The sequence below is a fragment of the Mauremys mutica genome, chromosome 24 (genome assembly GCF_020497125.1).
Source record: "Mauremys mutica isolate MM-2020 ecotype Southern chromosome 24, ASM2049712v1, whole genome shotgun sequence".
Lineage (NCBI taxonomy): Eukaryota > Metazoa > Chordata > Testudines > Geoemydidae > Mauremys > Mauremys mutica.
The window spans coordinates 7332101-7353348 of record NC_059095.1 but is presented as its reverse complement, the minus strand read 5'-3'; the positions used below and the strand labels follow the sequence as shown (position 1 = coordinate 7353348).

Genomic DNA, 21248 nt, shown 5'->3' with positions numbered 1-21248 from the left:
CTGAATCAAACAGGAGGGGAAGATGCTTGGATTCAAAGAACCTTCCTATGAGGAGAGGCTGCCTGTGGGGTTTGTTGCCCAAGAGATGAGGCTGCAAAGACGCCCGCTGTGCACCTGTGATTTTTTTTTTTTGCACTGCTTAATGGAAAGCCCATCAACCTAAACAGAACCTTCCATTCCAGTGAGGGCCCGCCCACCTCCTACTCACTTCCCAAAAGGAACAGCCAGGAGCAACCCCGACACACTGGACGTTGACAGCAGACAGCAACAAAACCTTTCTTTCCTGCTCTGATTGCGTTTAGGTGGAGGCAAGAAGTCTGCCTCCTCCCCCTCTTTTGGAGCAGGATGCCATCCCTCTGACCCTGTCCCCACCCTGTCCCCAAGCATGTTCTGTTCTTACCTTACAACACCCAGGATGCCTGGCAAGGACATTCTTCCCATCATGGTGCCTCTCTCTCTCTGTCTGGCTTGACCTGCTCTAGCACTTGTAAGTGGGCTATTTGTACCCCTGTTGAGAAGGGAGCTGACCCACATGCAGCATCACCATTTTTGAGCCTGTGTCGGGGCCTTTAGGAAGAAACGGGTTTGGGATCTTCAGCTCATCTCCCAGGCACACGTGGGTTTATGGGACATCTCACTGGAGAGGCATGACAAAATGTCACTTCTGGTGGCCTTAGAGAGTTAAATGACACGATGGTGGGAGCACTACCAACTTCTCTCTCCTTGCCCAGTTCTTTCACAAGGAACCTTAAAGGAAAAGCTCTTAGCTCATCTTTTGCAAAGCCCTTGCAAGAACAAGCCACCTCCTTACGACACATGCAAGCTAAGAGAGTCTGAGGAACTTTGCAGCAAAGAAGAACTGTGGGGAGGCTATCTAATCCTGTAAATCCGAATAACCCACAGGAGATGCACCATGAGGCGTAGTAAGTGATGAACAGGAGAAGAGGACAGCCCAGTATATGCTTGTCTGAAACATCAGAAACTGAAGAAAGAGCGAGAGAGATTGAAAAATCAGAGGTGGTTTAATAAGGCAGGCGGGATTAACATATCTGAACTGACAGCTGAAGGAACAGAATTTAGTTGCTGACTCACTCCACCTATCTTGTCTTCCTCTTTCCTGTCAAATCTGGTCCCCAGATGGACACAGCAGCCCTGTAGCTGTGATCTTCAAGGGGTAAAGAGGACAAGAGAAATATTTAGCCCAAGAGTGCAGAGTCTTTTGTTTATAAATATAATGGATGCAGCACACACTTCCTCCACATTGTCTCACCAACATACTCCAGTCATCAGCTGGTGGGACATGCATCCAGGGTTGAGCAGGAAGTTTGTTCGCCTCCACTCTGCTGAGGCAGCAAACAAAAGTGCCAGCCTGGGATGAGGGTTTTCAGGGATGTTAGTATCTACCCTGCTTGCTAGGAATTGGATAGTAACCACCAACTCTGTTCATAAAGGTCACCAAACAGCCGTCAGAATTTAATAGCCTTCGGTCACTACCAGCATAGGCTAGATCTGAACCAGTGACTTAGAGTTACACACCTGGTACCGATCGTCGTAGACAGTGCTATGTGGACGGGAGAGCTTCAACATAGCTGCCGCCTGTCGCGGAGGTGGATTGAGTGCACTGACGGGAGAAGCCCTCCCATCGGAGGAGTAGCACCTTCACTACAATGCTACAGTAGCACAGCTTTTTAAATGTAGACCTGCCCCTCAGACTAGACTGATTCTCAAAGAAAATCATGTCAACCTTCCAGATCAATTCTTTGAGATACTCCTGGCTGACCTAGGCTAAAACTCCCTAGGTGCTAGATCAGAGGTACGCAACCTATGGCATGTGAGCTGAAGGCGGCACGCCAGCTGATTTTCAGTGGCACTCACACTGCCCAGGTCCTGGCCACCAGTCCGGGGACTCTGCATTTTAATTTAATTTTAAATGAAGCGTCTTAAACATTTTAAAATCCTTATTTACTTTACATACAACAGTAGTTTAGTTATATATTATAGACTTATAGAAAGAGACCTTCTAAAAACATTAAAATGTATTACTGGCACACAAAACCTTAAATTAGAGTGAATAAATGAAGACTTGGCACACCACTTCTGAAAGGTGGGGAGGGATAGTTCAGTGGTTTGAGCATTGGCCTGCTAAACCCAGGGTTGAGTTCAATCCTTGAGGGGGCCACATAGGGATCTGGGGCAAAATCAGTACTTGGTCCTGCTAGTGAAGGCAAGGGGCTGGACTCAATGACCTTTCAGGGTCCGTTCTAGTTCTAGGAGATAGGATATCTCCATTTATTTATTTTTTATAAGGTTGCCAACCCGTGATAGATTATTTGAGATGAAGACAGTTTGGGAGATGTGTAGAGGGCTCAGGAGATAGAAAACAATGGCGCTTTCTCTCTCTCTTATCTACGCTATGCGACCAATATTTCACACCCTCCAGACCAGAACCTGCCCTATGCTGAGGATGTTTGAGCGTACAGCCCCACTCTCCAGAGAAACAGGACTGGCCAAAAGCTGAGGAGCACAAGCTTTAAGGAGACTCGTATCTTCTTAAAACTGCCCTCTCAATGGAGGGGAAAGAAACAAGTCCCCAGTCCACCACCACCTCTTCTATGGCCAAAGAACAGGAGGGAGAGGAAACCCATGTCCTGATTTTAGCCCCACACTGGAGCAAACTATGTCTCCAAACCATCATGGATGCCTTGTATGGAGAGCCCCCCCTTTTGGGGGGGGGGAGAGGAACGGACATGGGACCTGATACTCTTTTCTGATAGTTGTCCATCCCCCTTTCCTTCTCCTGGCAGAGAGGGTCCCCTCCACCCACCCAGTCCCCGGGTGCCGGCTGAAAATTGTCTCAAGGGCACAGCCCAGGGAAAAGGCTGGAGCTGTCAGGAAAACAGAAGCAAAAGGAAGGTCTGGACTGCTCCGTCGCTATAGTAACCGGCCCACATCTCTTCTCTTTACACAGGCCTGGCTTATTTCCTCTCCTCCTCAGGTGGAAAGTGGGGGGAGTGCGAATCTTTCTAGCGCCGCTGAGGGGAGGACAGTACCTCACCCTGCTGCCAGCTCCCCGCGCCTGGGGAAAACCCCTGACGGCATCAAGGGCTTCCCACAGAGAGAGAACAGCAGCACCACCAGCTTGAAGGCAGATTCCCCGGGCAGGCTCCTTGGCTGGCAAATGCACTCCCCACATGTTGCTCCACCTTTCTTCTTACCCAGCTCCTCAGGGTGCCTTCCCTTCTGTCTCACTGCCCTGGTACTGGGCTGGCGAGGAGAGGCAAAGAGCAGCTGGGGAAGAGAGGAAGCCGGTAGCGCAGCCAACCACTCTAAGATGGTTGCCAGCAGGGAGATCTGGCCATGCTCTGTCTGAACCTAACAAGAGACTTTTCAAAACATCCATCTCCCTGTTGTTGCTGTTTCCTGTCCCCACGGTTTTATCATCTCTCCCCTAGCCCTGAGGTGAGGTGGGCAGCTCCAGCTGACTGTAGGCTGGAGAATTCATCTTTGCATCAAGCGTCAGCTCCCTCCATGCCCCTCCGCCTCCAGGAAAGTGCCACAATGGACAACAAGTCAAGACAAACAATTTATTCTTTCAGTCGGCCCCGGGGCAGAGAGCAACATGAGCCTGGCTGAAAGAGGCCCCTCGCCCACAGCAGCAAAAAAAAAAAAAAAAAAAAAAAAATCAACGGAGACAAAAGAAAGCCAGTTACAAAACGTATATTTTAAAAGGTTTTGCTTCCACTTTCCAGGGCCCCCGGTCTCTGCAGTCAGCATTGTGTTGGAGGCCTACGCGCCAATCATGCTGACCCAAGGAGTCTGCATGTGGGGACACCAGATTTCAACTCCTACCCATGTTGGTGAAAGAACACTCATTATCCCCTAGCATGAAGAACAGAGAGAGAAAGAGAAACTAGACTGTACCTGAGACAGCCTGGGAAGAATGCAAGAGCATAGGAAGGAACAGACATGCAGCCCAAGCTGCTAAGGCATCAAAAAAGTCTCCCCTCAACTGAGGTCCTTAAAATAACTTGGGGTGGTCCTCACAGACCCTGCTTCTCTGGACATTTTGCAACGGTTGCTGTGCCAGCAAACAGATAACCATTCGGATATTTCCTTCTCCATTTTCTTGTGTCGGTTACCATACAAAGTACTTGTCTCCACAAGAAAAATGGGTCAAGGTGAGGTCGGGGCATGTTAGCAAAGTCCTATCTTCTTCCTACTGTGGAGACATTGAGCTGCTCAAGGTGCACATTGGAATTTGCCCTAATGCACCTCAGCCTGCTCCAGGGGGGTAAAAGGTGCTGGAACACTAGGGAAAAGGTGACACAGAAGCCCGGTTTTGTGGGTAAGGCACTGGACAGAGACTTGGGAAACCTGCATTCATTTCCTGGCTCTGTCACAGGCTCCCTTTCTCTCTCTCGCTCTGTGCTTCAGCTCCCAACTGTAAAATGAAAATAATAATCCTTCGTTTCTCCCACCCTTTGTCTGCCTTGCCAGTTAGACTCTAAGCTCTTTGAGGCAGGGACTCTCTCTCACAATCAGTCTGCATAGTACCCAGCACAAGGGGGTCCCGATCTTGGCTAGGCCCTCGCGCACAATCATGATGCAAAGAGTAACGAATAATAGTCCGCTAGAATGACTAGAGCCAGCAAGGCAGGGACTCTCGCCAAGGTCAAACAACTTCATGAAAACAGAAGGAAGTTCTGGCGTCTCCCACTATGCCCTGTAATTCTAATGGGAGCATCTCCCTTGACAAGATGGTACTCTCTCACGGGGCACGTGTGATAAGGAAGGAGCCAGGCTGAACCAGAAAGAGTTCACTCCAGACAGCAGAGGGGTAAAAACATGCTCCTTTCCCTTTGTTCTTTTTGGGCTGAAACCGTCTACTGATTTAGTGAAACTCTCTCTCCATTTTCACAGCTGCCAACAGTTTTATGATTAGAAAAGGAGCTTTACCACCCCCACCCCACAGGAACTAGATCGCCATGCGGCAGCTTTAATCTCCACTTTTAACATGTCTCTCCGAGTCTGTGATCCAGGTGCCACTAAATATTGCATGGATGTTTGCTGACTTAGGCAACGGCACTCACACCCACAGCCTCGTTTGGGTGTGCGTGCTAGATACATACACCCAGTGCTTGAGGGAGAAAGGGCAGAGACAGAGCTGAAGCGCTAGGGCAGAGAGACAGGGAGGGTAACGGATGGTGGGAGTGGGAGAGAGAAGAGAAGAATTATATGGGACGGTAGACCTGCAGTTGGGTAAAAACGAAGAGAGAAAAGAGAGCTAGAGAGGTAAAGGGTGAGGATAGAGGATGACAAAGGAAAAACGGGGCTAGTGGAGGGGGGAGACCAACAGGAAGAATTTAAAGGGACCAGGTAAGGGAACTGCATAGGGACCAGCAAGGGAAGGGAGCAGACAACGGAGGGAAGCTAAGGAGAAGTTAACACAGGAGAGAGGAGCAGATTTAAGACAGATGGAGAGTGGGGGAAAGAGCGAATGTGACGTTCGAAAGGGAGACTGTTCAAAGCACCAGCGTAAGGGAGCGGAGGTTGGGGTGGAGACAAGAAAGCTGTATCCATAATTTACATTTCTCTACATGAGAGAAATGAGAACCGCAGACTGGAGCAAGGCTGGTGCAGGGGGGTGTCTCTATGGAGATGCTCAATGAGACTGAAAATACCCCTCAGAGAGCTCCTGCTGAGACTTGTGTTGCCTCAAAATCCACAGTTTTACTGACAGATCCTTTATTTTTTTCAGGTCTGCTTCTTGGTGCCTCGCAAATAAAATTAAAATGAGAGCTTTCTGACAGAACAAACAAACAGGGAGTGAATTATATTCCATTTCCCCGTCAATACCTTCTCCCCAACCTAGTCGTCTTATCATCATAAAAAGTCCATTAGCAGTAATTGGGGAAGCAGCAGGATGCAGGGCCGCTATGTGGAACACAAGCGGGCTCGCTCACCAACTGGCCTTTTCTGGGAAGGCAGACAGGATAATTATAGTCTGCAGGCAGAGATTTCCTCTGCCTGCCAGTGCTTCTTGGCTCCCTTCAGGGAGACGGGACTGGCAGGGCTGAGGTGGGGAGAGAGAGAGCAGAGACATTTTGTTAGCGGTAACATCTTTCCCTTGCTATCCACTGGCACTGGCCCAACAAGCCCAGGCAGCTGTTCCGCTTGCCCTTAGCCCAGCCCTCCTGGGCCGGTTAATTACTTTGGCTTATGCAGCCTCTGGCCTGTCCTTCCACAGGAAAATATGTCATTTGAAGAGCTCCCTCCTCCCACCTCCCCTGCGCCTCCATCCCCCCACAGGTTTCCACAGATGATGACACAGCAGCGGGTCAAAGGAAGGGGGTTTTGCCCCCATACACAGAGCACGAGAGGAAGTGGGAAAAAACAGGCCAGTCAATAAATGTTTCTTGCCCCACCATGTCACGTGTTAGCCATTGCGGAGTCACCACAGGATCTGGCTACTGTCAGCCATGTCCATCCTCCCTCCCGTGCTGTTCGCCCTGACCTCTCGTAGCAGGGCAGGGATTGCACGAGTTTACCTAGCACACTTTTGGGGGCAGAAATACATATATTGCCACTGGGATAATCTTTGTAAGGCACTCAGACCTGATACTTCAGAAGTGGAAAGATAGGCCCGTGGTTAAAGCACTGGACTGAGGACTCAGGAAAATTGGGTTCAGTTCCTCGCTCTGCCCCAGACTCTGGGTAAGTCTGTGCCTCAGTTTATCCACCTGCAAAATGGGGACAATAATCCTTCCTTGTTGTCTATTTAGAGAGCAAGCTTTTGGGGATGTGGCCATTGTACAGCACCTAGCACAGTGGGACTCCAATCTCAGTCACGGCCTCTCTGTACTACTGCCATGAAAATATTACTACTGGTATGGTATGAAAAGGGTTAGATTGGATACATCTACAGGCCTGGAAGGGGTTCAACCTTCTTCTGAAACATCAAGTATCCGGCACGGACAGAGGCAGCATCCCGGTCGTGGGGAGCTGATGCCCAGATCCAGTATGGCCACTGGGCCTATGGATTATTATTTAAGTGGCATGGTTGGGCTCACGGGGATACAATTTTCGTAACAAACACACACTCAGCACTCATATAACTTTATATCCATAGATCTCAGGAGGCTGAACAGGGCAGGGGATGTCTAGTTATCCCATGCAACAGCCAGGAAAGATAATGCAGAGAGAGGTGACTGGCCCAAGGTCACACAGCAGGTGGGTAAGGAAAGCCCGATGCTCCACTCATGCCAGTGTAAATCCGGCGTAACTCTATTTTATGCTGGTGTAAAACTGGTGTGAGGGGAAAATAGGTCCCACGTCTCCAGTCTCCTGCCGTGGTCCTCCACTCACCTGGACCACACTGCCTCCCCTTGTCCTCCCTCTCTAACAAAACATGATCCCTTCCAGCATGTCACCTTACAATCTAAATGGACAGCACAGATTGGACCCAAACATACTGGGCTAGCCAATGAAAATGGGCTACTGACAGCATTTGTAATGACACAGGTTAATGCTGATGGGACGGTAGTTTAAGGGTGTGACAGGGAGGTGGGGCACCTAACCCACGCTGATACGAGGGGGACTTCCAGGCATAGGGGGCAGCATGGAAGAAAACACCAATGGTTGAGGAGGAGAGGGGCAGGATTAACATGGAGCGAATAGGGAGAAGCATTGTCTAGCAGATAGAGCAACGGGAGTCAGATGACCTCAGTTCTAGTCTAGACTAGCCAGGTGACCTTGGCTAAGTCACCTCCCTCACTGTGCCTCAGTTTCTCCTCCCTCACCCTCGGTTTTGTCTATTTTGATTGAGAGCTCTTCGGTGACTGAGACTGTCTCTTCCCTATGCTCATGTACAGCGCCTAGCACACTGGAGCCCCAGCCTCGGATGGGGCCTCTACATGCTACAGTAAATACAAATAAATAAATAAAGCTATGGGAGCAAAGGAGTTGGTGCTGAAGATGGCAGCTCTCTGGGCAGGAGCCTCACTCGCGCTCTCCTCGCTCTGCTCTTGAGGAGATTTGGAGACAGGCAGACAGGAAGCACCTTCTGGTGCCCAGCAGTCAAAGTGAATAAGCAAGTGGAGCCAAGCGCCGAAGGGCCGGAGAGCATGGGAGCAAATGCTGCTGGAGCAGCGTGGCAACACAGGGCCCTGTGGCGTGCAAGCGCTTTCCATCAGCTGTAACAACATCACATCCAATATTTATCCACCAGCCCGGTAACAAGGCGTAACGAGCCAGAGCAGAGGGACAGCTAGGCACCAGAGCAGCTATCTGGCCACCTAATGAGGCCTCCTTGTCCGTCACCGTCACAACGACTTTTGTGGTCCGTTTGCAATTGAAACCAACTGGCTTATGGATTTCAGTGGCTGCTTTAAGATGGGAGGCTCTCCTCCCCCCACTCCTGCCCTAGCTTCCTCAAGGGCCAACTTGTCCAAACTGCCTCCACTTAGCCTTGGCTGCCTAGAAAGGTGCAACCTGCCCACAAGCGAGAGAAGATGCAATCAGAAAGGACCTAGCCCTTTGGTCAGCATCTGCTGCTCTGTTTGAGTCATTAAAAGAACTGGAGTCTACAAAAGATACCAGGGCACAAAAATTATCTCCCGTGGGACAGGCCTGAAAGCTCAACAAGAGAGGATTCCAGACCCCACCCCATAGGCCATCCTAATATAGCCCAGCCGAAGTCCCCAGCACTGGAAAGTAACAGTGTAGTCAGCTTTGACGGTGCTACCAGATTCCACCCCTTCTCATCCTTCCGCACAGAAAACACATGTTGAAAGAATCCGACCAAACAGGCCCATTCTGATCAGTCACTTAATGATAACATGCACATTTTTGTATATTTAGAAGCCTGTCTGCCTTCCACTCCCTGCCCATCCCATCCTGAAGTGGCTGCATCACAGTGGTAGGCCAATGATCCCAATTAGATTAGATGGATACGTGTGTCTGGGGACCCTCTGGGATGAAAGAGACACTGGATAAATGCAAGATTATTTCTTATAACTCTATTCTTTCACTCCTGTAAATAAAGCTATCTGAGCTCTCCAAGGAAAAAGGTCTCCATTCTCTTATTTTCAATTCTCTCCCACACAGCCCACAGTTCCAACACACCTGCGTGCCTGTTACATCCCCACAAAACTAAGCAGCATTTCTTCGGTTGCAGACAGGGAGAAAGCCAAGGATAAGGCATCAGATCTTGGGTCTGCTCCCAAGTCTGTTGCATCACTGCCGTATCACCTCAGCCAAGTGACTGAAGTCGGCGTTTTCCATTGATTTTTGAGGCACCTCCATTTTAGATACCCAAACTTTGAGACAACTGATATGGATTGTCTTTAGTCAGCTTCAACCTAAGTTGTGGGAGCAGCTCCGCATGCATGACAATCGGGCCTAAGCTGCTTCTGGCTGGGAACACGAATATGGAAATACCCAGAGTCAGTGTGCACTTTAAGAATGCAGGCCTGTGATGGAGTGTTCACCCCACACACGCGAGGGAAGGGTTAATCTGGTCAATTAAGCTGGCTGCTCATGCGTGGAGGCTGGACAGGCCTAACCCAAAGCAAAGCCCAGCTGGGGAAGAGCAGGGCTTGTGGCCAGAGGGGGCTGGGTGAGCCCAACTGGAAGAGGAGACAGGCTACTTCAAGGGCCTGAATGGAAGCAGGGCCCCTGAGGAGCTGTAGCCTGTCTGAACCCCTGAGTGAGGGGAGGAATGTGCCAGCCCCTGGGCTGTGAGCTAGATGAAGGCCCAGGAGCCTGTGATTAGACAGGAGGGCAGCCTGGAGCAGCAGGGACATGCCTGCTACAAGGTGGCTGAATGCTATCGAGGAGTTCAGGCCCAGCGGGGCCAGTGCATTGTGTCAGGCTGTCAGCTGAGCCCAGTCGGGCTGAAGGTTTGGTTTCATTGACATTTGTTTTGGGCTTTGCCTAGAAGAGGCAGGACTCTGCAAAGTTGTCTGGTCAGAGGGCCAGGACACCCCCTATGGCCAGAATCGACCAAGAGACAGTGGCAGCTTGGTCAGCAGAAGCATTCTTCTGCCAGCCTAGCAGCGTCTACACCTGGGATTAGGTTGGCATAGCTACGGCCCTCTGGGGTGGGAATTTTTCACATCCCCGAGAGCTGTAGCTAGGGCAACCTAAAGGTTGAGTGTAGACCAGGCCTATCTCCCACCCCCAATCCTCTGGCGTTCAGACTTTTACTACCTGCTTGTGCATAATGGAGGAAAAGGAAGAATCCAGCTAACAGCGCTGGCAGGGAGACGGGAAATAGGAAGCCAGTCTCAGGGCAACTACAGGCACAATGCGCCATTCAGGTCCAGTGGTTAAGTCCATGCTAATAAACATGAGAGAAAAACTAGTGGACTTTCTCCTGATCAAGCAACCTAACGCGAAGGAGAAAATCTTCGCCATGCATGTTCAGGCTCACTTTCCTGCCAAGTCACAACACGGAGGAAACTGATGAACTGTCTCTCAATCCAGAGAGAAGCAGCATCAAATAAACCCAGAACTCCTGTCCTCCCCCCATCTCCACCCAGGGAAGAGGAGGTTCTCTCATTGCAGGGCAGGTTTCCATAAAGGATCTAAACCTGCCAAGAGCCTGAGGCTCCGTGTCCTGGTGGAAGGTTAATAACTCCTCTCCAGAGATCTGGGGTAAAGTGTGTCTTTCATTCAGCTGAAGAAGTGGATACTGGAATTAAAGACTCATGTATCTGATGCTGTGAGGTAACGACCATCCTCAGCTCCCACTCAGGTCAATGACAGTTGAAGGTTCCAGATACCTCACAGTTTGGGACTCACTGGCTGGGGGCAAGGGCTGGTCTCAAGGTGACCTTTAATAGGTGGAAAACCGTAAGTACAGGACAATACGTCCCCTTAAAAAATTCCAGGCAGACTTATCAAAGGCCAGGCTGAGTATTTGGATGTGTCCTCGCTCAACCAAAAACAAAGACTAATTTGTAAATAAAGTTATAAATTGGGGGGGAGGGGGGAGGGAAGAGTCAAATTAATTTGATTTTCTTGATTAAAAAACACCAACCACATTTCAGAACCCCTCCAAGCCTCCCCACTTCAGAGGTTGTAAGGGGTGGGGGGGGAGCCGCTTTCATTAATTATGCAAAAAATGCATGAGTTTAAAACGAGGAGAAAACCCTTTCAGAATGGGGAGAAATTACTCCCCAAGGCAGCTGAAATTTCTCTTGCAACTTCAAAGGACAATAAATTATTCAAATCGCTCACACCATTCCTCTCTCACACTCTCTCCCCCCTTCTCGATTTTATGCTCCTGAATCAATTAAAGGTTTGGAGGACTTTGGAGAAACTTTCTAGAACGATAAACTAGTTGTGTGTGTGTTTGCGGGGCGGGGCGGAGAGGGGGGATGGCGGCGCTTGTTTGGTTTGGTTTAAATATAAGCTGTTCTTTTCCCTTTGGCCCCTGAAAGACATGTCAGGGCTGGAAACCGCAATGGCACCAGCCTCAACCCTGCCCATCGAATCTGTGACACTTTATCAATAACAGCAGGATGAGTCACGCTAAAGTCCACTTGGGAAGAGATCAACCCATATTCTCCATCTCAACCATCCAAATAATTCATTGCAGCATCACTTTCGCAGGAGTACCTGCAACTCTCTCTAACAACGCCCCGTAGCACTTTCTCCTGGGATCTACACTTACAAGACAAACACTGGAGGAGAAAAAGAAGCACAGGGAGATTAAATGACCTGCCTGAAGACACACAGCAGGTCAGCGGCAGAGCTCCTCACTCCCACCCCAGTGCCCTATCCATCAGCCCACATAGCCTCCCCATGGGGATTATTCCACCATTCCCCGCAGCACCTCCACCTGGCAGATATGAAAAGCGCCGCTCCCACTTCATTACCTGCTGGGAGAGTTTAACCAGCACTTAAATTTGTAATGAAAGAGCTGCCGGGGCTCCAGCAATTTTTTTTTAACTTCATTAACTGACGTGGCAGGCCCAGAGGTGCCAGGCCTATGAACTGCCAAGCCTAGAGGTGCCGGGGCTCAGCCTTGGCACGAATTAAGCACTAAGTTGAACAATGCTATCGCGCAGCTCAGAATTTGGAGCCAGCGCATCAGTCAGTCAGATGATGGACTTTGCGGTTGGTTGGTATTTTTTTTTTTTAATCTGTGCCTGTTTCCAGATGTGAACAATCTAAAAAGTTCAAGGCAGCGGTCCAGGCAAAGAAGATAGGATGGCTTCCTCCGAGGCAGGAACTGGGACAGTGTTACCAAGGGATGCGCTGATTAGAGTGCAGGGTAAGGGTCTTGCCCAGCGGGTACAGTGAATAGAAATGGCCTGTAAGACAGGAGATCAGAAGTGCAGAGTGCTCTGGTCTGGGCAGATGCATCAGGGAATGCGTTTCATGCTCCTCTGGCAGGACAAGAGATACCAAATCAGGGCTGGTCCGGTGGCCCTGTGTGATGCCTGGTTTCCGCTTCCAGGGTCTGACTCTTGTGCTTTCCCGGCCAGCAAGGGGCTGAGACGTTCTTGCAGATACTTGGCAGTAACCCCTCCCACCCATATTGGGCTGAACCCCAAAGGAGGGCCTATTCAGCCAGAAGGAAAATAGATTCTCACAACTCAGGCCAACACATGCAGGATCTTGCTGGGAGAAAGGCCCACCAAAAGCAAGGCGTAAAGGGAAACTACTGGCTTACAGGTGAATGGGATAACATGACACGGGGGAAGAGCCCCAGTTTTGTCACGTGCATATGGCGAAAACGTGGGTCTAGACACCCACATACACTTACATAATGTGTTGCATGAAGGCTGCAACAGAGGCAGTAAGTAACATGCACATCATTTCAGTATGAGCCACCGGTCGACCCAGACGCTGGAACCCAGCAAATGGCTGCTCCTTTCCCACCCTACAATCAAAAGTCAAAACCTTAAGAGCTGGTACAGGACACAGGAAGGCAGCTCCATAGACACGACTTGGCCACAGCTCCACTGTCTCCAAACGCCCAAGCCAGCCAACGGCAGATGTTCCCCCAAGGGGAGGAGTGGAGCATTTATCACACACGCGCTGTCTTCGAAGACTCCAAACCCCAACTGGAACGATCCCCAAAGCAGTGAGAAGGAGCCATCCTGCCCCAAGCCAGGTAACATCCATGAGATAAAGTGCATGGCTAGCATCAGGCGATTCTGGGCCACATCACTCCAAAGCCAGAAGTAGGAAGTGGAGATGCCAGAAGCAATCTGTGTCTTTATATGGAGCAACTTTCAGACCAGATCCTTGGCTCTGAGAGACAGAGGCTGGAGTCTTCTCAGCAAGTCACGAGATGCAAGTTAAGGAAATCAGGGCACGTAAGTTTTTAAGGGTTCAGTACCCTACAGTCCATCTAAAAATCTAATCCTGAGATACTGGCACTTATCCAGCCAAACAGCTGCTTTAGAGGACATGGTCTCCAGAGTCAAGTTTCATAGTCAGCCCTTGCATGGGAAACCAGTAAAGAAAACCCAGGGTGAAGCAGTAAATGGTACAAGTGACTCAGTGGTGGAGTCGAGGGTGCTTTCCTCTGAGTCAGTATGGATTCCAATGCAGCACTAGGGGGCGGTGTGCTGCTAGGAGTGGTGTTGATGACTAAGGAGGGGTCATCCCACCCACCTCCCCCGAGTCTGTGCTGTACATAATGCCCCAGCACCGGACTAGGAGGTGCTGTTTTAAGAACAAGCGGAGCAGTTGGTCATTATAAAAATCCACTGCATTTTTTCCATATATTCCTGCCAGAGTCCTGGTCAAGCTGCAATTTAAATCATTCCATTCGTCGTGCCTAAAAAAAGGGCTAAGAGGTTTGATTTATGTTAAACTTCAAATAGACTATTAGGACGGGAGGAGTCCGGTAGGATTTGTCGATGTTTTTATCATGCCTGTGCCTAGATCATTGGCCGGATGCACTTAAAATAAATAAAATATTCCCCTGGTAGTTTCAATGAGGTAAGTGATTTTTCTGAGCATGATCGCTGGGCTTCAGCTCAGAAGCGGCTGTAATTTCAATGGCAGATAAATAAATTCCTATGTATAAGTCTGCAGAGTCAACAATCTAGTTTGTAAAGCCCCTTAGGAGCCTTTTGGATGAAAGGCAAAAGCAGCAGCATGGGACCATCTTGTCTGCTGAGTGGGCTTTTTCCGAAGCACCCAAATGATTTAGGAGTGCAAGAAAAACCCAGGGTTCCTAACTCTCAGATGCCTCCACCCTCCCTCCAGCCACCATTTTCTCTCAGTTGTCAATCCCATACTGGAGAGCTGGATTATTCCTAGTGATCCAACTACACCCAAAAGCAAGAACCTTTGGTAGGAGGCCAGTTCTTCCAATGATGGATGCCTCCCTCGCTCCTGCAGAAAACCAAAAGAGGGTGTCTAGCGCCCTCTGGCTGTGGCAATCCCAATGCGCATTAGTCTGGCAGGTGGCTTCAGCTGCCTGGGTGCAGGTGACTCTCTTTCCCCGCTGCGGAGGCTTTCCAAAGATGATTTATTTCTTCTCTTGTTTGGATTGAAAAGTTAGCATTTTCTATTTGATTTAAATAATAAATAATAACAATAATAATAATAGAAAAACCAAGTGACATCACTTGATCCGTGCAGACAAGGTTTAATTTAATCAGGCACTTAAGCAAGGTGACACACAGGCTTAATTTGGCATCCTTGAGTGGGAAGGCATCTGGTCCACAGCCCTTGGCAACGGCAGACTGGAGAGCAGCTGAGAGACACGACGGGGAGGGAGCTCCGAAGGAACAAGGGTGAGCAAGGTGTCTCCCACCTATGGAGGAGCACGGCATCTGGTAAAGCAAGCAGGTGTGGGAGGGGAGCACAGCTCCCTGCTTCGCTGTGCTAGAAGCAGATGGGAGCTCCCCTCCTCTCCTTGGCTTGGGTAAGCAGCACTCCCTCCCACACAGGCCCCATGGAATTGGTCGGTGCAATCAAGGCTCCTCTTCCTCTCTCAATCCACTTGAGACGCTGCTGGCAGAGGGAGTGAGAAGCGGCTGCAGACAGACACTCCACCAGTTACCAATCCAACCACTATCGTCCCCCAAAGCATGCTCCCTACTGGGTGTCCCTCTCGCAAGATCTGCTGCTCCCTAAACACGCACCATGGTTCTCCAGTTCAGCGTCTTGATTTCTGCAGGAGGATCCCCCATGCAGTACTTTCTGCTCGCAGGACACAAATGCGTCCAGGAGCCCTTTTGGGGCCGACGAAAATGCCCATCACATCACAGCGTCAGAGCGGCATCACGAGTTGCTCTCAGGGTGCGCCTATTTGAAGAGAAGGCAGCCGTCTCCCAATACATCCTCTGCTCTCTGAGAAAGATCCATGTGCAGCGGGGGCCATCTTAAAAGGTCCATAGAGGCCCGAGATGGAGAGCATCACCTCCTTCCTGGTTTCACTACAACTGCCATCTTGGACAACGCCACTGATTGAACGAAAGACCTCTGCTAAAAACACAAGCTGCTACAGGTTAAGCTAAAGAGCCAGGTTCTGGAGTTGCAACTGTAACCAATTCACATCCTCTGTGGACTGGCCACAAAAGGAGATATATGGGCACACACTGACCAGTGGGTTACACTAACACGGTGTGTACAGAGTCTAGCTGTAACACTGATCTAGACCGGCACATTCCCCACCCGCCCACCACCACATCATCTCCTAGGGTACGTCGACACAGCAGGCAGGGTCCCACAGCGATGAGTCTCAGAGCCCAGACTCTGCTACGGCACTGATAATAGCTGTGTAGATGTTTGGGCTTGGGCTGGACCGTGGGCTCTGAAGACTCAGGAGGAGGGGAGCTCCAGCCCGAGCCCAAATAACTACACATCTGTGATTAGCACTGTAGCATGAGTCCTGCGAGCCCGACGCTATAGACCCAGACTCTGAGACCCACTGCTTCCCATGTAGACGTACTAGATGTATCTAGACTAGACTCCTAGGTGTGCAAGACGTACTCTCTGTAAAAGAGTGCCCTTATCACAGATGTGCCCCTAAGGGCTGGGATTGGCATAGCAGCTTGTTCATTGCCTAGCACTCTTGCCAACAGCTGCTCCAGCCCTGCAGCAGCCTCTCTCTTCTTGTGACTTGGCCTTCCAGACAGGTCCCTTTAAATTCTCCCCCTTTCTGGTGTATCGAAGTCCCACCAATTAACAGTCCAGTAAAGTCTTCAGCCCTAACTCCAGGCCCCACTGTTCTCACCCCTCTAAGGTAACCAGATGTCCTGATTTTATAGGGACAGTCCCGATTTTTGGATTTTTTCTTATATAGGCTCCTATTACCCCCCACCCGCGTCTCGATTTTTCACACTTGCTGTCTGGTCACCCTACACCCCTCCCCTCAAGGCTCTCTGCCATCCTTGTCCCCTTTCTGGACTCATGCCACCTGGCCAGTGGCTGGCAGGGGAACCCAGGTTCTCCCCCTACACCAAGTTCTGGCCCAGGGATCCTATAACCAGCAACCACAAGATCTGCTCAGTCCATCTCCTTGCTGCTGCTTCACTGGACTTCTCTTCCTACCCAGCCTTACTTAGGCCTCTCTAAGGTTAGCCTTTGGGCAGGGCTAGGCTTCGTAGGGCTCTCCTCTAGAATCTCCCAATCAATTCCCGCATATACGTACAAACTTCAATATCCTTCCGCCCTCTGGGGGTTCTTTCCACTCTCTGATCCCAGAGACTGACTGCAGAATCCCTGACTCCAGCCCTGCCACAACCCACTACAGACTTCCTCTCTTCACAGTAACCCTCAGCTGGGATTCTTCACTAAGCGGGAGCTGGGGCACTCACCAGATGTGGACAGGTACCTTCATGGAGCTCTCCAGCTCTAGTTAACCTTTTTCATGCTGGTATGGGGCATGTACCCAGGCACAGTCCCCTCCTTAAACAGCAAGCCAGCCATGCTGCCGCCTACGGCCAGCCTCCACAACAGCATTATATCGGCAGCAGCGCAGTTTAAAAGTGCAGGAGAACTGTGAGCCCACTGAGGGTTACGGCATTCTGCAAATCAAGGGCAGAGGAAGCACAACTGAAGGAAAGACGCCCAGGCAATGCATCATAAAATGGGCTTTATCCTTTTGTTTTGGCGATTCCAACTGAGCTGTGATTATTTGCAGTAATACTTGGGAGCCTGGTAGGAATCGTTCTAGAACATGATTTGTAACAAGAAGGGAACATTAGTCATAAGTAATGCTCACTGCAACACCTGCTATTAAATCTTTGCTAGGGTGGGGGACGGAGGCTACCAGCTTTTTGTGCGGGGCCGAACGAAGTACCAATTAGCAAGGTTCTACTGTAAAACGCACAGGTTTAATCAATGAGCGAAATGCACTTTAAGAGCAAACATGCTAATTTTGCTCATAAGAATAAAACATTTCTACGCGGTAAGTGGCTTTATCTGTGATTGAGGAGCACTTAAAAATGCATATAGCTCCTTCAGGTCAGAGATGGGGATAGGAGGCCAAATCTATACGGCCTATCACACGCTACTGCACCAAATGGATTTGTACGTCACAGAGAAGGGCCCAGGAAAGATCCTGCGGCTTCTTTAGTGTTCCATCCCCTGAGACAAACCTTATTCTGTATATTCACGTGCGCAAGTAAGAGGCTCCAAGGTTCTAGCTGCAGAGGCAGCAAGGTCTGTACTGGGAATCAAGAAATCTGGTAGCCCACTGATCTTGGGCAAGTCATTTCCTGGCTCTGTGCCTACTTCCCTTGTTGAGTTAGATTGTAAGGTCTTTGGGGCAGGGACTGTCTCTCACGGTGTGTGTGTGGACATATGTACAGTACCTAGCACAATGGGATCTCTGGGAAGGCCTCTAGGTGCTACTGTAGTACAAGCATTAGGCAGCAGGTTTAAAACAACCAAAAGGAAGCACTTCTTCACACAACAGTCAACCTGTGGAACTCATTGCCGGGGGATGTTGTGAAGGCCAAAACTATAACTAGATTAAAAAAAGAATGAGAATTTCATTGAGGATGGGTCCATCAATGGCTATTAGCCAGGATGGGTAGAGATGCAACCCCACGCTCTGGATGTCCTCAAACCTCAGACGGCCAAAAGCCGGGACTGGACAACAGGGGATGGGTAAACTTGACGACTGCCCTGTTCAGTTCATTGCTTTTGAAGCATCTCACCCTGGCCACTGTAGGCAGACAGGATACTGGGCTAGATGGACCACTGTCTGCCCCAGTATGGCCGTTCCTATGTTAAACATTATTATTGCCGAGGGTTGGTTGAATAAACGATGATAAAGTTCCTTAAATGGGAAGTACTTTTTAAAATAAATAAATAAATAAATAAATAAATAAAACAAAAAAAACCACAACCAGAATTAACCATTTTGAATTCTGTGCCTGCCCCCAACTATACAGGGGAAAGTCTGAAAGTGTTGACACACAAAGGAAAAAACCAACCAACCAGAGAAAATTTACTTCTTTATCCCCTTTCACTTATATTTGTCCTAAAGGTGTCTAGTAAGAGCAGTAGGTTAAAAATAAAGTATGATTTATTTATTTTTTTAATACCACGGCTGCCCTTTCCATGTCACGTTCTCTTCAAAAGTCTCCGTCAATGATTTAAACCTGCCTGCACGCCTGCGAAACGGGGAAGTGTTTGAAGAGCCCTTTTACAGGGGGTAAACTGAGGCACAGAAGAGGCAGTGGTTTGCCCAGCGTCGCACAGAAAGACGACTAAGGTGGGAGTAGAGTGCAGGAGTCCTGGCTCTCAGCTCTGTGCTTTCACTACAAGCCCACCCTTTCCCTCTGGAGCTGGGAAGAAGCCACCGCTCAGGAGCAAGGAGTTTGTCATCTCTGAGCTGCGACTCCTAACAGGCAAGTGGCGATAGCACCCCCTGGCCGACACCGCCTTGGTGGCTGCAAAGCCGTGGTGTCCCGTGGGGAATGAGGACAGGAAAACAGGTCAGCGCTGTGGTGAGCGCCAGCCAAATGGAAGCCGGCCAAGGGATTACGCGCGAGAGCCCAAGGCCATACAACCAGAGTTGACATTGTCAGAACCGAGTGGCAGCTCCTCACGCTGCCTCAATGGTTGTGACAGGCAAAGCTGTTTGCTGTTGAGATACCTCCCCGGCAAGTGGCACAGGCCGGCTCCAGCGCTACGGACCGGGTGGGTGGAGGCTGGGGCATCCCAGGCGGCTCCCAGAAATCTCTTCCAAAGCAGCGGCTCTTGGAATGCGTGTGTGTGTGTTGGGGGGGAGTTATAGATGTTAAGGCCTTAAGGGCCCACTGGATCTAGTCTGATCTCCACATCGCAGGCCACCAACACCACCCAAACCCTAAACCCAGCGACCAAAATCAAAGCCCAGTATTCCAGCCCATAGGAGACTCGACTAGCATGTGCCGCAGGCGAAGAACAGGAGGGACTGAGGTGCACCAGTGCCCAAACCAACTCATTATCACTGTTCGTTTATTCATAGGTACAGCCCATTGAGGTCTCCAGCAGCATCAGGCCCCTAGGAATAGATTGGGAGAGAATCCCTGCCAGTCACAGCCACACACACCTGCCTGTCAGACCACAAGCTACCCTGAAATACAGAGGAAGAGAAACCATGACACTCCCTCGCCCTTCCGCCAAGGGGACACGATTCTGCAAGATAGGGAGGAAGAGAAATTCTGTTCCCCATCCCCTTAGCAACCTGAGTTGAGAAAGAACCCTGCAGGATAGACGGGAAACCCTGCCCACCTACCCCCAGCATAGGGCCGGACCCCAATAATCATCTCCACTCACTCATCTGCCCATGACAGACAGCAGCCCTGCAGGTCAGGGCAAAACAGCCTGGGTCTTTTTAGGTCTTGTACTGGAGATGTGGGAAGGGCCGGGAGGTAAAGCTGGACACAGGGAGCCAGATATAACACATACACACCCAGAGCTTTACTGCCAGGGACCTGAGGGGGCCACCCGCACACACGCAGCTTTTACTGTCTGGGGCCTGAGGACTCTGCAGAGTTACCGTGCAGAAAAGCCAGGCAGCTTCCTGGCAGCCAGCAACAAGGTGTTTAGTGATGCCAGTCACCGGCACAGCTTGGGCCATGCAACAAGTGCCTTCAGCCACAATCTGTCTTTCCCAAACAGCTGCACTTCCTAACGCACAGCCTGGTTTCTCTCAAACACAGCAAAGGTACAGGACAGTTGTGCAGCAGCCTTGGGGGATCTCAAACCACTTCACAAATGTAACCATAACTAAGCCCCACCCCACCGGAGCTCGGTACATAGAATCCCCCTCCCATGATACAGACAGGGAAAATCAAGACTGCAAGGAAGTTAAGGCTTATGGGCCCCCAAAGCTCCAACAGGCATCAACAGGGGTTGTGAGCACTCAGTTCAGATGTGCACATCTTAACAACAACAAAAAAACAACATGGGGCCTGATTTTCTTAGCTGCTCAGCACCCACAACACACACACACAAGTCAGGCCTGTGTGCAGGCAAAGGTGCATACAAATGCAAACACTTGTGCATGAACGTACACTGGGTTTTTGTGCACGCTTCACAACAGGGTCACACCATGAGTCGGTGGCAACAACAGAACCCAGGACTCCACGTTCTCAGCCTTCTGTTTTAACCACTAGGCCACACTGCCACCATTATACCGATACACACGCATGTATGTTGAACTGTACATTAAAAACGCTGAGATCCCATACCAGGGAATGACCCAGCTCTAAACCTCTTGGAGATCAATTCCCTTCCCTCTCTTAGTAAATGAGGAAGTACCATATCTTCCCATACATATACAATGCTCCCACACACAAAGGGGCTAAACGGAACTTGTATAAACGTGAAGTCTATGCCAGGGAATGGCAAACACCTGCTCCATCTTCTGCAGAGAAGACAAAGCGCTATCAAACAAACAAAATCCCAGCGACAAAGGGTCTCCTTCCCCATTTAATCCCCGACGAACACCTCCTCTTAATAAACCCTGATAACGAAGTGACGCTGTGCTGACCAGAACAGCTCTTTTGCCAGCTTCGAGAAGCTTTGCTGGGGGAGAAGAAAAAGTCATAATTCAATCAGTTGGGAAAAGTCTATTCTGCTGATCCCCGAGTGATCGGCCTTCGTGCTGAAGGAACATTACACACAAGTCGCTGAGGTTTTTACAGCAACCCTTGCAAGGCAGAGAAGATAAAAACAGTGTTAAACTAGGACTGGCTGGTTCATGAGACGGGGAACAGAAAACTCGTGCTTCAGCTGCTGGTTTGAAATCAACCCTGGTGAGCAGTGGGCCA

The 21248-nt window shown here is 50.0% G+C and overlaps 1 protein-coding gene across 8 annotated transcripts in view; it reads right to left on the bottom strand.

The window, feature by feature from the left end:
• PTPRS (protein tyrosine phosphatase receptor type S) overlaps positions 1–21248 on the bottom strand; it is a 239945-nt gene that overhangs the window by 112289 nt on the left and 106408 nt on the right. The gene's annotated exons all lie outside the window — the stretch shown is intronic.